Genomic DNA, 16,583 nt, shown 5'->3' with positions numbered 1-16,583 from the left:
GCATCTCCATCCATTCATATAGTAACAAATTCTTAAAAAACTTTTATCCTGTTCAAAAAGATTTATAGTTGCTCTCATAGTTGCTACAATTGGCCTCATTGCTGTTACTACTACTACTGCAGTAGCTGGTGTGGCTCTACATTCATCTGTACAAACTGTTAAATTTGTCAATAAGTGACAAAAGAATTCCACAAAATCATGGAACTCTCAAACTCAAGTAAACCAAAAAATAGTTAACCAAATAATGATCTCCGTCAGACAGTGATTTGAATGGGAGATCATACTATAAGTTTAAAAAGTAAAATTCAAATGCAATGTGATTGAAATACCTCTGACTTTTACATTACTCCTCATCTGTATAATAAAAGAGAGCATGAGTGTGAAAAAGTTAAGAGACATTTAAAAGGTCATACTGGAAATTTATCTTTGGATATTGTAAAACTGAAGGAACAAGTATTTCAAGCCTCTCAGGCACATCTCACACTAATGCCAGGAACTAAGTGCTTGAAGGAGCTGCAGACAGATTAGCAGCTATTAACCCGCTAAAATGGATCAAGACACTTGGAGGCTCTGTGATTTCAATAATGATTGTGCTTTTAATCTGTGTTGTCTTTATATAGTCTGCAGATGCGGAAGCCGCCTCTGGAGAGAAAGCCACCTCCAAGAATAAGCAAAGATAGCTGTGGTGGTTTTGCAAAAAAGAAAAGGAAGACATGTTGTTAGAAGAGCTGAGGCAGGACTGGCTTGTCTGTCATAATATAAAAGAGTCTTGGAAGATGTCCGGGGTCCAGGGTCTAAAACCCCTCGTGGCCTTTGGAACACCAAGCTCTGTGCTAAAGGGTGGAAGGCTGCCCTGTTGCACCACAAATCTAAGCCCAGGGCATAAAACCCCTCGTGGCTTGGATGGAATCCAGGGCTCAGGGCATAAAACCCCCCATGGCCTCTGGAATGTGCACAGACTTGTTGGTTGCTCTCCCAGGCTTGTAAACATGTTCTCTATTATCTCAAGCAGCAGAGCATATTCTGTGTGCATCAAAGAAAATGCTAAACTGTCACAGCTATGCTTGATGCACTGCTACCTTTCTACCCCAAAGCCTTCACGCCCTCACCTGTTTACCCCCACATCCACACATCCTCACCACCTGCTTCTTTGTTTGATCATCAATAAATAGTTTGGGCTCCCAGAGCTCAGGGCCTTTGCAGCCTCCATACCACCATTGGCCCCCTGGACCCACCTTATGTACTCTTAACCTGTCTTTTCTCATTCCTTTGACTCCGCTGGACTTCGTAGCCCTGACGTCCTGGTATTGGGCCATACAATTAACTTTCACCATTGGGACATTACAAACATAGTGTAAGCAGAAGTTTGATGAACTTGCACATAGGATTAGGCCTCTTTGAGTGCACTTTCTTAAAATCCAGTTGCCAGTCTGTGAGGAAGCCAAGCAGCCACATAAAGATGTCCATGTAAGAGTTAACCAAGGAGCCTGGCCAAAAACCCCCCACTGAGCTCCCAGTAGGTGGCCAGCATGATATACCAGCCTTGTGACCTTGCAACTATCTCAGCACTCCAGCTGACACAACACCCCGTGAAGCAGAATCACCTAATCAACTGATATGGTTTGACGCTGTGTCCCCACCCAAATCTCTCAATCTGAGATCCCCAATGTTGGGGAAGAGACCTGGTGGGGTATGACTGGATCATGGGGGCGAATTTCCCCCTTGCTGTTCTCGTGAGAGTGAGTTCTCACAAGATCTGGTTGTTTAATGGTGTGGAGCACCTCCCCCTTCACTTTGTCTATCCTGCTTCACAATGTGAAGATTGTTCCTGCTTCCCCTTCACCTCTGTCATGATTGTAAGTTTCCTGAGGCCTCCCCAGCCATGCTTCCTGTACAGCTTGTGGAACTATGAGCCAATTAAACCTCTTTTCTTTATGAATTACCCAGTATCAGGTAGTTTTTTATAGCAGTGTGAGAACAGACTAATATATCAACCAAAAGAATTATGAGAAATGATATCCTGTTAGTATTTAAACCACAGGATTTTGGAGTGATTTGTAAAGTAGCAATAAACAACAGAAACACAAGACTATAAGAACAAAAACAAAAGACCTATCTAATGTGGAAAATCAAGGAGGTTTTTCCAGAGGAATCAATAATTTTACATAGAATATGGAAGAAAAAAAAGTATGAGTTAACTTCCAAACAGAGAACAGTGTCCATAATGGCCTGTGTTTGAAGGGAAGCAGATGCACTAAAAAACAGAATGGAGACTATTAATTTTCTTTTCTCTTTTTTTTTTTTTTTTTTTTTGAGACAGAGTCTTGCTCTTTCATCCAGGCTGGAGTGCAGTGGTATGATCTTGACTCACTGCAACCTCCGCCTCCCAGGTTCAAGTGATTCTCCTGCCTCAGCCTCCTGAGTAGCTGGGATTACAGGCACCCACCACCATGCCCAGCTAATTTTTGTACTTTTAGTAGAGACAAGGTTTCACCATGTTGGTCAGGCTGGTCTTGAACTCCTGACCTCAAGCAATCCACCCACCTCAGCCTCCCAAAGTGCTGGGATTACAGGTGTGAGCCACCACACCCAGCCTAAAAAACAGAATGGAGATCATTTTCTTATGCATTTTTGCCTAATTATAAAACAGGCCAGACATGGTAGCTTATACCTGTAAGCACTTTAGGAAGGAGGCCAAGGCGGGAGGATCATCTGAGCCCAGGAGTTTGAGACCAGCCTGGGCAACATAATGAGTCTCCGTCTATATAAGGAAAACAAATATATATATATATATATATAAACAAACATATACATATATGGGGAGGCTATATATATATGTGTGGGGATATATATATATGTGTGTGTGTATATATGTGTGTGTGTGTATATATATATAGAGAGAGAGAGAGAGAAGCAAACATGAGCATACATTGACTTTATACAATAGTATACTTAAGAAGGAAACAAAAACCCAGAGCTAAAACTGATATGTCTAGTCTTGCTTATTAATACAGACTAGCTATTATGAGCCATCTGTGACATATACACATTGTGCTGGGACCATCTGCAATGTTCCTAATCTAATGGTTTAAATGATGGCTCACACCCTCATTAGACGATATTAGCACCTCAAAACACATTTGTTGGAAATAGCAAGGTACTGATCCCTTCAGATGCTATCAAGTGGCTACACTGTAAACTAATGCACATCCTAGCAGGAACAAAGGGAACACAGACACTGAGTCCCTTCTGTGGACCAGGACATTTGACAGACTCATACATTCTTTCATTAATCTTAGCAATCTCAAGAGCAGGTATTATTTTTCATTTTTTACTTATTAAAGAAAGTAAGGTTTTTAAAGTTTCATTAGCTTGATCACATGGCTCGAAAGTAGTAGAGCAAAGTTTTAAATCCCAGGCTGTCTGCCTCCAAAATCTGCATCTATAATAGCTGTTGTTGGTTGCCTTCTCTGCTCCCTTTTCCCCCTTTCTTCCAGAGGTTTTTCAACACCCATATCCTCCCATGCAGCCAGTGAGCTTCAAGGGTGAGTCTCTTGCCTACAGCAGTATTTTTTTTTTTTTTTTTTTTTTGAGACAGTCTCTCTCTGTTGCCCAGGCTGGAGTGCAGTGGCATGATCTCAGCCTCCCAGGCTCAAGCAATTCTTGTGCTTCAGCCTCCCAAATAGCTGAGACTAGAGGCGTGTGCCACCATGCCAGGCTAACTTTTGAATTTTTTTTAGAGACGTTTCACCATGTTGCCCAGGATGGTCTCAAACTCCTGAGCTTGAGCAATCTGCCCGCCTCAGCCTCCCAAAGTGCCAGGATTACAGGCATGAGCCACGACGCCTGGCCCTCCAGTAGTATTTCTTAGCAGCAGGTGCAACTGGCACTTGGGGCTGACCAGTTCTTTGCTCTGCAGGGCTCTCAGGTGCATCTTAGGATGTTTAGCATCCCTGACCTCCACTTGCCATCATTCTAACAACTCAAAATGCCCAGCATACACTTGCATGGAAGTGCTCAGCCTGAGAATGGCCAGTTCACACAGAATACCGTGCCTCCTGCCAATGATGGGTTCAGGAACTTACCCAGCAATTGGTGAGCTGCCCCTTGAAGGGGATTTCCCTGCCACATGGAATAATCCATGTGCTTCCCACAACCTCGGCACTGCACAGTAATCCTATCACTTTGATATTCTTTTTCCCATTTTACAGATTAAGAAACTGAAATACAGATGGAATCAATGGCATGGCCAGGTCATATGGTCAGTAACTAATGAAGCTGGAGGCCTAATATACTGCCAAATAAAATTATGGGAGTGACCTGAAGATCCAGATTGGATCCCAGGGCCAGAACTGGATGGTAATTTGATTGAATTTGTTAAAGTATCTAAAATGACTGTCATCACAAGTGGGGTTAGTCAGCCTTAAACCCTCAAAAAAGGAAGGTCTCAGAGATAAAAAGCAGTATTGTCTATTAAAACATGATTCATGGTTTAGATCTCAAGAACTTCAACCACAAAAAAAACTTGTTTTAAACATGATTCATGGGAGCTTTTCATTCATCAAAGTATTTGATACTTGGGCAAAGCCATTAGGCCAGGGTTATAAATGCTGCAGAGGCCAAAGAGATAAATGGCGCTGTTCAGAGGGAGATAACAGGGTGTGGTTAGGGCTGATGAAGTAAGAGAGTGAATGAGCTGATTAAAGGTATTGGGATTAATGTTTTTCTCATCCCAAAAGTGAGATGGGTAACTCATGTTCTCTTAGCTTAAGGTCATTAAATATTCCATAGACATTATTCTTTGTCCAGGATAACAAAAAGCTAGTTGCACAAATTTAAAATATCCCTGTCTCTGGGACAATGATTTCTCATTGCAATTTGACCTTCTGCTTTTAAAAATCAGACTCATAAACTAGGTTACTGTAAGTCCATTCCTGAAAGATGAATTCACTCTTGATACACAGAGAAATCAGGTTTCTAAGCCTGATTTACTATACATACCAGCCTGTGAGCCCCCTTGGGAGACACAATATATCCTTGCTTTGTGAACATAAAGCATACATCATTTCCTTGTGGACGACAAATATGTTTTTCTTATTTGTTATATGCTGATGATTTTTAAATTTGTCTGTGGAGGTTACAACTCTCATTAGTCAAAAATTTAAAAAGCTGTACCAGGCTTGCTGTAAAAATTAGATGATTTAAGGTAGTTTGTTAAACATTTTTTATTGCGTTAAACTTTTAGGAAATTTTAAGAATAACTGTGAGAGATTCAATAGATACATAGGTAAAGGACACAAGCATGTTATCTACAATAGAGGAACTACAAATGTCTAGCAGATAGTTGAAAAAAACATTTGGCCCCCACAATTATGCCAGCTATGTAGAATTTCTATCTCAAGCTCAGGCCACTCCCCCAAGCTCCAGATTCAAATGTCCAATTGCTCATGTGAGATCACTTAGAAGTCTACTGGCATCTCAATTCAACATGTCCAAAACAGAATCTTTGATTCACTCTCCTTTTTCCCATATACCTGGTCTTCTCCTACCTCAATTAATTGCATTACTTTGTTCATCAGGCAAAATAAACAGGAATCATGCTTACTTTTTTCTCCTTCCCAGTTCTTCCATACAAAGTCTGTCATTGAGCTGAACCTGGTGAGATCCTGGACTCTTGGGTGCTGCCTGGACCCACCCAAATGCCAGAATGGGAGTGACTTGATTAAGTTCCTCAGGGAGCTAGGTTAAGCAGATAACCTTTCTCTTGTTTCACACACACACAAAAATCTTGCCCTCCTGGAAATTCACCTCTCAAAACAATACCAGCCAAGTAGAAGCGGAAAAGAAGAGCAAGTGTCTAGGGGCCCTGATTTGCCTGGACACCCATCTGGGTGATCTGGGGTGGCCAACTTGAAAGAGCCTTTTTTTCCCCCAAGCCATTCTCTCCTGTTCTCAGCCAGCTTCCTGCAACCATGAGGTCAAAAACAAAAACAAGTATGTTTGTGCTTTTACATTTGTGATGGGCAAGGTACTCTAAAATGCAGGGTTCAGGGCAGGGGCCCCTTTCTTCTGAGTTCAAGAAAGCCACTGAGTCTTTTTTTTTTAGACAAGGTCTTGCTCTGTCACCCAGGCTGAAGTGAAGTGGCAGGAACATGGCTCACTGCAGCCAGTCTCATTCTCCTGGGCTCAAGCAATCCTCTCACCGCAGCTCCCCAAGTTGCTGGGACTACAAGCACGTGCCATAGTGGCCTGCTAACTTTTTTATTATTATTATTGTAGAGACAAGGTCTCACTTTGTTGCCCATGCTGATTTCAAACTCCTGGGCTCAAGCAATCCTCCCATCTCAGCTTCCCTAAGTGCTGGGATTACAGGCAAGATGCACCACTGTACCTAGCTTTTATTCATTTTATTATTCATCTTTATTGCTTTCATTGCACATGCTGTTAACTTCTTATGAACTCTTTGTTCTAATAAATAAGCATATCCAGGTTTTTCATAAATAAATGAAGAGTCTATAAATTCTTACTAGTTTTAATAGAAACATTGCCACTAAAGTGGTGTATTCTAGCTGTGTGAGCTTTTGGAAAATGTTTTCATTTCCTTTATGTTTGAATGTTCCTTCCAGGTCTTTGAAAATATACATTCTGAGTTGAAAAGCTTTATAATAGGTAAAACTCATTAACCCATATACTTTCCATGCTGGGCACAGCAGGTGTGGTAGGTAGAAATATAAGATGACTCCCAAGATTTTTACACCCTGGCATACACATATGCTTTTCCAGTTGTTGAAACACTAATTTAGGTGCTGATGTGAAGGGATTTTGTAGATGTGAATAATGTTCCAAATCAGTTGGCCTTAAGATAGAAAGATGATCCTGGATGGGCCAGATCTTATCAGTTGAGTCCTTAAAGGGAACAGCACCCTTCCTGACAAAGAGATTCAAAGCATGAAGGATTAAAAATGAGAGAGATTCTCTATTGCCGGCTCTGGAAATAGAGTAGGTCACGTGGTAAGTCGTTCAAGCGGCCTCTAGTTGCTGAGAGCAGCTCCCAAGTAAGAGCCAACAAGGAAAGAATGACTACAAGGAGATGAATCTGGCCACACTATGTAAGTTTGGAAAGGAACTCTGAATGCCAGATGAGGATGCAACCAAGCCAACACCTTGAGTTTAGCCTTATGAGATCCTGAGTAGAGAATCCAGTGAGACGATGCCCAGATTTACCACAACCCTAGAGGCTAAAGACAATACCCCTTAATTATCTCACAATGCTGTATTGTCTTCAGTCTCTAAGGTTATTTAGTAATTTAGTAATAAAAAGCAAATCCAGTAGGACCGTGCTAAATTAAGATACAACCTCTATATCATATGACGCAGTGTGAATCAGCACAGTAGAGATTGCAGTATCTCTGGAAGCCATTTCTATACTGGACAATTCTTTGCAATAATTCAACTACACATGCAAGTGATCAAATTAATATATCTTACAAAACTAAGTGTATCTTCAACAATACTCTTCCTTAACCAGTACCAAAAAAAAAGATCTGTGAATATTCTCTAACACCTCTCAACACAAGGGCAAGTGTCACAGATGGAAGTGAAGACTAAAGAGAGACAATAGAATTCACTGATTAAGGTTTAAATATCTTACTTTTGCAACTTTTTATTTGCAAAAATAGAAAATTGATCATGTGAACACATTTGCATTAAAAGATGTTCCTGCAAATTAGGGGCCCTGAAATTAAGCTTCATTAGGTTCATGGTAAGTCTACCTCTCTCTTTATCCATAGCACTTGGCAAAGGGCCTGGCATCTGAATGACAGGTCTCAAATGTTCTCTTTCATATGATTACATTAAATAAATCATTAAATTGTTATTTACTTAAATAACTTTAAAATTTTCTTGAGTGAATTAACACTACTTGAAGGATCCCTGTAAACTGAGTCCACTTTCAATTTCCTATCTACTGGGTCACTTATAATAAACCATGTTACATGTATACTTCCTCATCTCTGCTTGTTTCCAAGAAAGGAAAGGTAAGTAATTTAGTTTTTGTATTTCAATTAGTAATTCAATAACCTGTCTGTTTTTTGTTTTTTTAAAGCAAAATAGCTTATCTCAGAGTTCAGATCAGACAATCTCACTACTGGTGTTTGGATTCAATGTCTTCTGAGGTAAAGTGAAAGAAGAACCTTTCAGAAATGCATGCAGTTAATTCAAGGAGAGGAAGAAGGATCTAGTTCTAAAGAGGTTTTTGTCTATAATTGATTTTTCTAAAGGAAAAATCAACAAAAAGTATAGTGTGTCAATGCTGAATACTCTGCTCTTTCAAACGGACACTTTCGTATTATAATTTGTATCAGATACAGTATCAAGAAAATTAAAATACCCACATACTAAGAGCAAAAAATGTTCTTCAGTAAGTCTGGTAATGAAAACTTCAAGATAAGATTTCAAAATTACATAAGCCTGCAGTTCTTCTAATAAAGATTACTAAACTGTGGTATCAGAAAAGGTACTTTTGGGGAATCAAATGATAGTGAAGCTTCCCTCCTGGTTTGTACCTTAAACTTGCTTAGCTAATGGCAGTGCTTTCACCACCCCCATTTAGTGTAACTTTTGTTAAACTTAACTTAAAATGCAAAATGATGCATAATATACAATGTTATTCATAATGATAATAGCTGCTGTAGTATTTGGATATAAGAGTTTTCACAGGCAGGAAAACATTCAGTTTCTAAAAAATGATTCAAAGTTCATGAAAAAGTATAAATAAACGGTTTACTCTGTTGTTCACGTAAATCCCTAAGGACGTGGAATGGAAACAAACAGCAATTATTCTCAAAAAATAAAATCCTTTTTAGGAGCTACTTTGTCATTGTATTCTAGCCTTAAAACAATTGCTTTGCATATAACTTTTTTAAAACTGAAAAAATATGCTTGATCTTCCTTTTCTGACTACACAATTATGTTTTTCTTTTTTTAATCAAAAACTCACTGCTTGCTAATGACCATACAATTATTGTTGTTGTTGTTGTTTAGAGACAGGGTCTCACTCTGTCACCCCAGCTACAATGCAGTGACACAATCATATCTCACTTTAGCCTCAAACCCCTGGGCTCAAATGATCCTTCCAAGTAGCTAAGGCTGCATGCCACCATTCCTGGCTAATTTATTTTTATTTTTTTATAGATGGGGTCTTGCTATGTTGCTCAGGCTGGTCTGGGATTCCTGGCCTCCAGCAGTCCTCCTGTGTAGCTGGGATTACAGACTTGAGCCACAGCACTGGCCTAAAATAATTATTTGTCAGTTCCTTATTTAAAATATTCTTAGCAGGCCGGGCACAGTGGCTCACACCTGTAATCCCAGCACTTTGGGAGTCTGAGGCAGGCAGACCACTTGAGGTCAGGAGTTTGAGACCAGCCTGGCCAACATGGTGACACTCCATCTCTACTAAAAAGACAAAAAGATTAGCCAGGCGTAGTGGCACTTGCCTGTAATTCCAGCTACTCGGGAGGCTGAGGCAGAATCACTTGAACCTGGGAGGCAGAGGTTACAGTGAGCCAAGATTGCACCACTGCTCTACAGACTGAGTGACAGAGTGAGACTCCATCTCAAAAAAATAAATAAAATAAAATAAAATATTTCTAGCAGTATATAAAACCAAAACCACAACAAACTTCTTTATAGGCTAATCCATTTATAATAAAATCGTATGTAGATAGATTACATGAACGTGATTTGACTCAAAATGGATCTGACTTCAGATGATATTTATTAGATGTCTGTTTTTCTTTCTTTATCTATTCAGGTTTGTGGCAGCCAGCTACCAAGGTGGCTCCCAATGACCTTTGCCTCTGGCATAAATGCCCATGTGTAGTCCCTTCCTACATTTTATCATGGCTGGTCTGTGGGACTAACAGAATACACCAGAAGTGATGATATGCAACTTCTGAGGCTAGGTCATACAAAGACATTGAGGTTTTTGCCTTGTTCTATGTCAGATCACCCTCTCTGGAAGAAATCAACTGCCTTGTCATGAGGATACTCACACAGTCTTACGGAGAAGTCAAAGAACCGAGGTCTCCTGCCAACAGCTGAGTGAGTGAGCCATCTTGGATGAAAATCTTCCAGCCCCAGTCAAGCCTTCAAATGACTGCAGCCCTGGCTGAAAAATTAAATGCAACATATGAGAGACCCTAAGGCAGAATCACCCAGGTAAGCTGCTCCTAGATTTCTGATGCACAAAAATTGTGTGAGAGATCAAATGTTTATTGTTGTTTCAAAGCTGTGCAGTATTTTCTCATAATCTGAACATTTGTAGAGGTTTCTGAGAATTGATCTCCAGATTCCATACATTAGGAAATTTAAAACAGCAGTGGAAGTACAGCAATTTTTCTTGCCACAAACCTGAATTAACCTTACAGATTTTTTAATAGGAGCCCTGAGATATAATTTTACTCTTTGGATAATAGACTTACCCTTTTAATAGCTTAACTTTTCTTTTTTAGAATAAAAATGTTTGGAAAACTAGACTCCTGTTTCTCCAGATTAGAAATGAAATTTGATCCTGTGGTGGCAGTTTTTCTCTCTCTCATCATTACATATGTTAGAAATTCTGATAAGGAGATTGTTAGAAGCAGAGATAAAGATTATATAAAAGAGAGAGGAGACAGAAAAGGGGGTGAAATGTAATCTCACAATTCCCTGCACCACTTATTTATTTCTTAAAATCTTGTCTCACACAAAAGACATCAGAGACAGAAAGTTTTCTCTGTCCACATCTCCCACAGGGACAAAGATAGCTTACCATTTCTTGGAAAATAAAGAAAAAATGAATTTTTCTTTATCAAAATTTAAACACCATTAGGGATAGAGGTTAAAATTAATTGAGACATCTGTAAGAGTAACAAGTACCGCTACTCTGGGTACATTGCCCATGGGGTAGCCCTGCTCCACAAGAAGCAGTAAAGCTAAAACAAACAAACAAACAAAAAATAAAAAAAGAGTAATGAGTAGTTCTCTCTTTAGCACCATGTGAAGTATATTTTCATGGTCCCATTCCCATTCCAATCCCAAATTTTCCAAAGCAAGGAACACCTACTATTTAACATAAAACATAGGACATATTAAAGACAAATGAAGAGTAGGGTTTGAAACCGTTGCAAGATCTGGTCTCCACTGACAAAAAAAAAAAAAAATCAACAATGCAGGTGATAAACTACTACTGACTTTACCTGGTTGTGTAGGAATTGTTCTCTTAATATACTTGGATACATTTGTAGAAAATAAGCCACCTGCAACTTGGTATATATATTCTCTCCTAGCAATAATGTACTTTTCAGAGTGTCTTCACATCTATCACTAGAAATGCTATTATGTAAGTAACCAGAATTATTATCTCTTTTGAACAGATGATGAAAGTTTGAAGTGGACTTTCTCAAGGACAGCTAGTTAGTGGCAAGGAAGAGACTGTAATTTAGACTTTCTGGAATCCAAAATGGAGCCTTTCTCCTGACCATTGTCTCTGTTGAATGCACTAAGCAAATCTCTAGGACTTAGAAAAAATAATTAATTTAAGAGTATTATTCTTGTTTTTAATTCACTTTTAAGTTCTATATTAATTATTAATTCAATATATATTATATAGTGGTTTTTTTTTTTTTAAGATAGGGTCTCACTCTGTTGCCTAGGCTGGAGTGCAGCAGGAGTGCAGTGGCACAATCATTGCTTACTGCAGCCTCAAACTCCTGGGCTCAAGGGATCCTCCCACCTTAGCCTCCCTAGTAGTTGGGAATGCAGGTATGAGCCACTGTGCCCAGCTTATATAGTAATTTTTTTTAATAGTTAAAAACAATTTTTAAGGCCAGGCAGAGTGGCTTACATCTGTAATCCCAGCACTTTGGGAGGCCAAGGTCGGAGGATCACTTGAGTTCAGGAGTTTGAGACTAGCCTGAGCAACATAGCAAAACCCCATCTCTACAAATAATTATTATTTTTGAGACAGAGCCTTGCCCTGTCACCGAGGCTGGAGTGCAGTGGTGCCATCTCGACTCACTGCAACCTCCATTTCCCGATTCAAGCGATTCTCCTGCCTCAGCCTCCCAAGTAGCTGGGATTACAGGCACATGCCACCACACCCAGCTAATTTTTGCATTTTTAGTAGAGATGGGGTTTCAACATGTTGGGTAGGCTGGTCTTGAACTCCTGATCTCAAGTGATCCACCCGCCTCGGCCTCCCAAAGTGCTGCTATACCAGGCGTGAGCCACTGTGCCCGGCTATACAAATAACATTTTTAAAGTTAGCCAGGTGTGGTGGTGTGTGCCTATTGTCCCACGTACTTAGGAGGCTGAGGTGGGAGGATCACTTGAGCCCAGGAGGCTGAGGTTGCAGTGAGCATGATTGCACCACTGCACTTCAGCCTGAGCGACAGAAACCTCATCCCCCAAAAAAATAAACTTTTTTTATGCAGACAAGGTCTCACTATTTTGGCCAGGCTGGTCTTGAATTCCTGGACTTAAGTGATTCTCTCACCTCAGCCTCCCAAAGTGCTGGGTTTTCAGGTGTGAGCCAGCATGCCTGATCATATAGTTATATTTTTAATGCAGTATTTTATAAAATTAGTTTATTGTTATCCCAATATTCATTGTTTCTGTTCCATACACTTAAATCAGTCCTTTCTATTACTAATGACCAGTCCATTGGTATAAAGAATAGCCTACATATAAAAGAAACTTTTTTCTCCCACCTACACACACTTTGACTGAGGATGTGAATTTGCTGTCACTAATTTTTGACTCTTCAAGTAGCTTTCTGAAGGATGAGCAGAATGGAATGGAAAAGAGAAAACAGTCACTTCTGGCTTCAACATGGAACCAGATTATTGAACCAGAAACAATGAATATTTGATTAATAAAAAGCTAACCAGAAATAGGTCATGAGTGGAAAAGCAAAACAAGAAATATTACTAAGAATGTTATCCAACTAGACTAGAAATGGCATATCAAGTAGATGAGAAAAACAAAGTACAATAAGGAGGGTTGTTGAAGCACCTGGAATGACTAGGCTAAGACAATAGCTATAAAAGATAATGCCCTTGAAGACCCAGCTTAAAAGACTCTCCCTCTGCAAAACCTACCCTCATTTCACCCCCAAAAAATTGTACTCTCTAAAATAATAGAGCTCCTCTCCTGTAGCCTTCATCAGGCCAAAGTTATTTATGACTTAGCACAAGACAACTCTAATCTCCTTTAAGGCAGGGTCCTTGTTGGCCTCATTTAACTCCTATGGTTTTTTTGTTTGTTTGTTTTTAGAGACTGAGTCTCATTCTGTCGCCCAGGCTGGAGTGCAGTGGCACAATCTCAGCTCACTGCAACTACCCCCGAGTTCAGGTGATTCTTCTGCCTCAGCCTCCCGAGTAGCTGGGACTACAGGTGCGTGCCACCATGCCCAGCTAATTCTTGTATTTTTAGTAGAGATGGGATTTTGACATGTTGGCTAGGCTGGTCTCGAACTCCTGACCTCAGGTGATCCACCTGCCTCAACCTCCCAAGGTGCTGGGATTACAGGCATGAGCCACTGCACGCAGCCTCCTGTGGTTTTTTGTTTTTTGTTATTGCCAGTTGTGAGAGTTGGGGCAGAGGGAGAGATATATTTCCTTTGCAGCTACAGTTCTTATTAACAGGTTGAAGGTGGAGGAGGACAAGGAGGAGAGGAAAGGAAGGGGGAAACAACCTCAATGTTTAAGAAGTGTCCTCTGTGTGCTTGACATAGTGCTAGACATTTTATATATGTCATCTTAGAGGGGAAACTAAGGCTTAGAGCACTTAGTAATCTATCAAAGATCACTCAACTGATGTTGAGTGGTAAAGTCAGGATTTGAATCTAATTATTTCTTCTTCCAAAACTGGTACTGAGTTCCGGTGCGGTGGTTCACACCTGTAATCCCAGCACTTTGGGAGGCCAAGGCAGGTGGATCACTTGAGGCCAGGAGTTTGAGACCAGCCTGGTCAACATGGCAAAACCCCATCTCTGCTAAAAATACAAAAATTAGTCGGGTATGGTGGTGTGCACCTACAGTCCCAGCTACTTGGGAGGCTGAGGCACGAGAATCGCTTCAACTCAGGAGGTGGAGCTTGCAGTGAGCTGAAATCGCACCACTGCACTCTAGCCTGGGTGACAGAGTGAGACTTTTTCTAAAAAACAAACAAACAAACAAACTGGTACTGAGTTTAAGTATTTGCTGGAAAATTAGTTCTGTTATGGTACTTGGAGATGGCTGAAGGAAGGCATTTCACAATTGTTCTTAATTATTTCTGGGTCATGGAAGAATCTCTCCCATAAAAGTGTACATGTGCAAATATATACATCATTATCAGTTTTGCATACCATTTCAGAAGGAGTGGCTAAGGAACCATGGAAACCAAGGCAAAAACCTCAAGATTACAGTACTCCCAACCACCTTCTCCCATTCCACTCCACCCTATCCCTCTTCCCAAAGCCTGAGAGTAATTAAAACCAAAGAAAATATAAACATGAAAGTTTGGTTGGGAGAAGCAACTGCAAACTTCTAATATAGTATTGTACTCAAAAATGTTATGGAGAACTTGATTAGGAGACACTGAAGAATGTAGTGCTACAATCTTGAAATTTCACAGTTATGACCTTCAGACCATATATGATGTAAGGCTGAGAGACAGAGTTATCACAACACATCCTAAGAGACTGAAAATAGCCGAAAATCAAACCGAATGGAAAATTCCAGGAAGTGTACTATATTTAATGGAAGAGAGGTTTATTTCTGTTATTTTGTCTGGGGAACTTTTCTTGAAAAATATGTTTGGATTTTTATGGGCTAAAGAAAATGTTTTAAATGAGGTTTATGTGATTTTTATTTATACCCTGTATTTTTTCGAAGATTTAAAAGAGATTACAGGTTTATAGAAAATATAACAAAATATTATCAATCATACATAGGAAAAAAGGTAGAGACATAAAATAGAGCCAGGAAAAAACTTAATTTTAAACCATGAATTTATATAGTAATTAGGCCTTTACTTCCTCAAGTTAATTTCTGTTTTTTCTTTTTAATTTTCTGTAGAGACAGGATCTCACCATGTAACCCATGCTGATCTTCTTGAACTCCAAGGCTCAAGGGATCCTCCAGACTTTGCCTCCCAAAGTGTTGGAATTACATGCGTGAGCCACCGCACTCAGCCCCTCAAGGTAATTTCCAAAAATTATGCAGCGCAAAGAGTTTTATGTATTAGGTATACATTTTTCATACTTTACACAGTATTTTCACATACATTATCTCATTTGATCCTAAATGGACTTTGTTAAGCAGTTATTATCCACATATTCCAAATAAGGAAACTGAAGCCCAGAGAAGAACTTGAAAATCCTGTCCTTCAAGGTGGGAGAATTGCTTGAGGCCAGTAGTTCAAGACCAGCCTGAGTAACATAGGGAGTCTCCATCTCTCCAAATAATAATAATAATAATAAATGATATGGGCGTGGTGGCATGTGCCTGTGATCCCAGCTACTCAGGAGGCTGAGGCAGGACAATCACCTGAGCCCAGGAAGTCAAGACAGCAGTAAGCCATGACTGGGTCACCATACTCCAGCCTAGATCACAGAGCAAGACCTCCTCTCAATCAATCAATCAATCAGAACAATATGCATTTGACATCTATGGCCCCTGCATTTTCACAAGAGGATTACTACCTTCTTTACAGATGGCTTTAGATTTGGAGGCTGGCTAAGCATAAAATTAAAAGACGTCATGCTTGGAATAGCCCTTTTAAGAAACACTTAACTCCTTTTCTTAATAGACAAGTGCACTGAACCACTCATAATTTTTTAAATTATTTTTATTTTAATAATTATTTTATTTATTAAGACACAAGGTCTCAATCTATAGCCCAAGCTGGAGTGCAGTCGCACCATCCTAGCTCACTGCTGCCTCAAACTGCTTGGCTCAAGCTATCCTCCCTCTTCAGCCTCCCAAGTAGCTGGGACCGCAGGCACAAGCCATCGCAACCTGTGCTCTGAAGCTTTAAGAGGCCAAACGATTCCTCACATTCGTCCGATCAGTTACAGGTAGAGCCAAGACCAGAAGCCAGGTATCCTACTTTCCTTATAACATTTTGCCTCTATAGCTTTATATCCATTTCTATGATTTTTGTTACTTACCCAGTTCTGACCGTTTCCTGTCACAATTTCCTTTGTCTACTAAGTAAAGTTCTAAATGCATGGTGACATAACATACAAGGCCCTACATAACCTGGCACAAGAGACCTCTCCAGGTACTCTCCTCCTCTAACAGTGTAGGAATACTCCTGACTCCTAGGATGCCAGGCATTTGTATAACATCCTAATAGAGTTGTCCTGTTGAGGCTGTGCTGGTGAAGGAAGGCCACATCCCTCTATCTTGTGAGAGTGAAGACTTGAATTTCTCTATCACCCAGGAAGACTTGGGTGAAGGCACTCAACTGGGAGGGACAAAATGACATCTGAAAACTGGAGGCCTTGGGCAGGGACCTCCCCTTCCTCAAACTAAAGGTGGATGAACCAAATTTTG

General features: G+C 40.1%; 1 long non-coding RNA gene across 2 annotated transcripts in view; it reads right to left on the bottom strand.

Moving 5' to 3' along the window:
* Positions 1-16,583, bottom strand: part of LOC129524279 (uncharacterized) — a 114,736-nt gene that overhangs the window by 96,400 nt on the left and 1,753 nt on the right. For both annotated transcript variants that reach the window (XR_008668045.2, XR_008668044.2), the window contains exon 2: positions 10,053-10,168. This is a non-coding gene — a long non-coding RNA (uncharacterized lncRNA). The remainder of the gene's footprint in view (positions 1-10,052; positions 10,169-16,583) is intronic.

The sequence above is a fragment of the Gorilla gorilla genome, chromosome 7 (assembly GCF_029281585.2).
Source record: "Gorilla gorilla gorilla isolate KB3781 chromosome 7, NHGRI_mGorGor1-v2.1_pri, whole genome shotgun sequence".
Lineage (NCBI taxonomy): Eukaryota > Metazoa > Chordata > Mammalia > Primates > Hominidae > Gorilla > Gorilla gorilla.
The sequence above is the reverse complement of the archived record's forward strand: the minus strand, read 5'-3'. Positions and strand labels throughout refer to the sequence as shown.